This window comes from Dryobates pubescens, chromosome 6 (genome assembly GCF_014839835.1).
Source record: "Dryobates pubescens isolate bDryPub1 chromosome 6, bDryPub1.pri, whole genome shotgun sequence".
Taxonomy (NCBI): domain Eukaryota; kingdom Metazoa; phylum Chordata; class Aves; order Piciformes; family Picidae; genus Dryobates; species Dryobates pubescens.
In genome coordinates, this window is record NC_071617.1 from 29,871,834 (window position 1) to 29,876,858 (window position 5,025).

The window sequence follows — 5,025 nt, forward strand, 5'->3', positions numbered from 1 at the left end:
CCTTCAAGGCTTTCGTGCTGCTTTCTCTATTGTCCTTTATACCCTGCTTTCCTCAGTGCCATTGGAGTTCTTTGGGGCATCTTGAATCTGCTTGAGAGGCAGCCAAGAATGATTTTGTCTAGAATTTAGAAACTGAGTTTTTCAGGTCAAGAAAAAAAAATTAAATCAATGCACCGTACCTGGTTTCCAAGCTTGGCTGTTGGGGAAGTTCTCTTTGCTTTATCATTTTATCTGACAGCTGGGGACAGGATGAGATTTGGAACTTTTTGTAAAGACTAAAATCTCAAACCCTAATATCCCCCTACCCCTCACTGTCTTCAGGCAATCCAAAGTAGTATCTGGATCAATATTGCAGGAACAATGTTGTGGTTCAATCCCAGCTGGCAGCTAAATACCACACAGCCCCTCGCTCGCTTTCACTGAGCAGGATTGGGGAGAGACTTGCAAGAATCAAAGTGAGAAAACTCCTAGGTTGAGATAAGGACAGTTTCATAGGTAAAGCAAAAGCTGTACATGCAAGCAAAGCAAAATAAAGAATTCATTCACTGCTTCCCATTAGCAGGCTCACTGCAAGTGGTACAAGTGACCAGAACTGTCAACGACAAAACTTTCAGGATGGTTATATACAGGTTTTAAAATCATGTCACAAAAAAGGAAGAGTCTGTCAGAGCCAGCAGTTAGTCTCACTTCTCTGCCTATTGTCTTATGCAGCAAGTTCTCAGAGTGTAAGAGAATCAAATGTGCAGCTACAAGGACACTTTTTGTTCTGCATGCCCCCATCCAGTTCTTCCAGAAATGTCTTTGTAAAACAACTCAATTTGGTTTATTCTTCAGCTGAATTTCTAACAACAACTAAAAACGCATTTGAAGAAGAATTTCAGTTGGAGAGACTCAAACAGCCGATTAACAGCTGGTATTCCAACTATATTTAGGATCTGACCTACCCATAGTTTGCTTCAGTCATCCATAAGCACTGTCTTAACTTTTAACTATCCTCTCTAATAAAGGCAAACCCACAGCATGTGGGTGCTGCCTTAGCACGTGGACTCAGCAGGTCTTGTGACTGACTGAAGCTTAGTAAAGGCAGAGTAGAAAATGTGCTGTGACTGCCTGCTGAAGGACAGCTACCAATTTATTTATTGGTGACTCGAGTCCTAGTTGCTGAGGTTCAGACAGCAGAGAGCTGCCTCTGAGGTCCAGACAGCACAGAGCTGCCTCTGAGGTCATGGCTGCAGGTGCTGGAGCAGCAGGCAGCAGGTAGAGTCCTGCTGATCACTCGGCAAAAGCACCCCCAAAGAGCTCACAGGTCACATCTGTAAGATACAAACCTGACTTTGTAGACAGCAATCACACACAGGCCCCCAGGCTTTGTCCACGACCCATCGGAATCAGTCTGTTCTCATTACTGTGAGGACAGACAAGTAGTTTTGTTGTCCTACAAGTTAATACCAGTGAAAGCCTTCACAGAGCAGGTAAGCCAGGCACAGCTGATTCTTCTCAGCAGGACACTTCCTACATGTTTTTATTGAAAAATCTGTTACTGTTACCTTTTCACAAATGGGCTTTACACCACCACACATGGTATAATCAAGTGGTACACAACGAGGGTATACATCTTCATTTGGCCTTCCACCATCTGGCAAGCTTCGACAGCACTCTAGAGTCAATGAATGTGAGATGGGAGGTGATTTCTTTGCATCCCTGATCCAGGAGTTCCCCAGTAGCCCCCAAAGGATGGTGATCTGAGATCAAGTGTATTCCATCCTAATGGAGCAAAGAAGGAACTATCACAATTAGTTCACCCCTCTTTCAGCAGACCCTCTGTACCCTCTTCCCAGGAGCATTGCATCTTCCTGTCCTCTCAGCTGTTCAAGGTGACAATGCCAAGGGACAGACCACAGCTTACCCTGCATGATTTTCTTGCTAGGGCAATTTGATGTGTTCAGCACAGTAAAGATACCTTCTCTCAGGGCAACTGCTGGGGTGGATAACTGCCTGTTACCCCTGAGCCAGGCTTCTCTGAAGCCTGACAGCCTTGCCTACTCCCTTCCATCTCAACAAGTTACTTTTAAAGCTCATCCTTTGTATGCAACCATCCCCCAGGATTTTACTCTGAATAGGTAGAGGTAGGTAACCTCTAAATCAGCATTTATCATATCTGCTGCCTAATGGCTATGAAACTTGGCCCTCATACAACGCCAAGATACAGGGCCAAATGCCCTTGGCAGATCAGGATTTTACTGGGATGCCAAAAAGTCAAAAAACATAGCTGCTCTGAAAATAGCTTACTGCAGTCTTCCTATAATGCTTGCCTCCAAAATGAACGAGGGAATAAAGAAAAACACAGGGTGAGGGAGGGAAAGAGTCTTCTGTGGTTTTTTGGTTCAGTGATTTCAGTAACCAACCAGAGGTTTACACAAGCGTTTGACCTTAGCCTTAGCTTCCCTCCTTACCAAAAGTGGCAAGAATGCCTGTGACCCTGAAGTTCAGCTGTCTCCTGGATTTGTGCTCTGAAGCCAAATAACCAGAGTGAAGGCAGCCTCTGAAAATTTCCTGCTTGTGGCTAGGTAAGTGTTTTACAAGGGTTTTTTTGTTGTTGTTGTTGCTGTAAAATGCCAGCTGCTCACCTCAGGCCAGCCATAAAAACTGACCCTGAAAAGAAAAAGCAAAGGGTCCTTGTTGTAGGTGACTCCCTGCTGAGCGGAGCAGAGGGCCCGACATGCAGACCAGACCCACTTCTTAGAGAGGTCTGTGTCTCCCTGGTGCCTGGGCGAAGGATGTCATAGGTAAACTTCCAACCCTAGTGAGTCCTTCAGACTATTACCCACTGCTGTTTTTTCAGGTGGGTAGTGATGATGCAGCAGTGAGAGGCTCACAATCAATTAAAAGGGACTGCAGGACCTTGGGGCAACTGCTAAAGGGATCAGGAGCTCAAGTTGTGTTCTTCTCCTTCCCTCTGACATAAGTGATGGACAAGGGAACATTTAGGAAGAGCCAAGAGGTCAATTCATGGCTCTGGGACTGGTGTCACCAACAGGGGTTTGGATTTTATGACCACAGTTTACTGGGCACCAGAGCTGCAAGCAACCAGGGGGATGCACCTGTCTCAGAGGGGCAAAACGATTCCAAGGCAGAAGTTGGCAGGGCTCATTGATAGGGCTCTAAATTAGATTTGAAGGGGAGAGTGGTTGTTAATTTCATGCTTGCCTGTGACAAACACTGGGGCAGCTCACCAGAGGCAGAGGGATGGAGTGCTAGCAAGGGCTCTCTACTTGTTGCCCTGAGGCAAGCCAAGGATGAAGCACTGGGACACCCCAAGGGAATCAAGGGGGATTCACCTAAGAGGGTGGCATGGCCAGCACAGCTGAAGTGCCTCTATGCAAATGCACACAGCTTGGGCAACAAACAGGATGAACTGAGGGCCACTGTGCTGCTGGGATGCCATGACGTAGTGGCTATCATTGAAACTTGGTGGGATGATTCCCATGACTGGAATGTAGGGATGGATGGGTACAAGGCAGGGTAGGAGGGGAGGTGGTGTTGCTCTCTCTATCAGTGACCAGCTGGAATCAGTGGAGCTCCACCTGGGGAGGGATGATGAGCTGCTAGAGAGCGTATGGGTGAAGATTAAAGGGAAGACAGGGGAGGGTGATGGTACAGTAGGAGTCTGCTACAGGCCACCTGACCAGCACAAGCAACCAGAGGAGGCATTCCACAGACAGAGGCTTCACATTCACAAGCCCTGGTCCTCCTGGGGGATTTCAACCACCCTGATATCTGCTGGAGGGTCAACACAGCTAGGTAGCAGGATGTTCCTGGAATGCATAGATGACAACTTCCTCTTCCAAATGGTAGAGGAAACAACAAGAAAAGGTGCTATGCTGGACCTTGTTCTCACCAATAGAGAAGGGCTGGTGACCAATGTGAGGCTCAGGGATAACCTTGGCTGCAGTGACCATGAAGCAATAGAATTTAAGATTCTTAGAGCAACTAGGAGGATGTATCCCAAGCTTGCAACCTTGGAATTTAGGCATGCAGGCTTTGATTATTTCAGAGATCTGCTGGCCAAAGTATTGTGGGATAAAGCCCTAGAAGGAAGAGGGGCCCAGGACAGCTGGTCAGTGTTCAAGGATCACCTCCTCTGTGTCCAGGAGAAATGTATACCCACAAAGAGAAAAGCAGGCAAGAAGGCTAGGAGACCTGCCTGGATGAACAAGGAGCTCCTGGATACACTGTCACAAAAAAAGAAACTCTACAAGGAGTAGAGGAAAGGACAGCTGGAATGGGGGGCTTATAAGGAAGATGCCTGAGCAGCAAGAGACAAAAGCTAAAGCTCAGTTAGAATTAAATCTAGCCAGGGAGATCAAGGGGAACTGTAACAATTTCTATAGGTATATTAATGGTAAATAGAAGACTAGGGAAGGTGTTGGCCCCTTCAGAAAGGAAACAGGTGAACTGGTGACAAGCGACATGGAGAAGGCTGAGGTTCTCAATGTCTTCTTTCCCTCAGTCTCCACTGGCAAGGGCTCCAGCCACACTCCCAGAATAATGGAAGATAATGGCAGGGACTGGAAGAAGGAACTGCCCATGGTGAGTGAAGATCAGGTTTGTGATGATCTGAAGAACCTGTAAGTGTTCAAGTCCATGGGACCTGAAGGGATACACCCAGGGGTGCAGAGGGAACTGGTGGATGAGGTTGCTAAACTGCTCTCTATTATAATCCAAAAGTCCTGGCAGTCTGGGGAGGTCCTCACTGACTGGAAAAGGGGAAACATAACTCCCATTTTCAAAAAGGGAAAGAACGACCCAGGGAACAATAGACCAGTCAGTCTCACCTCTGTGCCCAGTAAGATCACAGAGCACATCCTCCTGGAGGCACTGCTGAGGCAGAAGAATAAGGAAGTTGTGATTGGGTACAGTCAACACAGCTTCACCAAGGGCAAATCCTGCCTGACAAACCTGGTGACCTTCTATGACAAGGTCACAACATTAATAGATGAAGGTGAAGCAACTGACATCATTTAC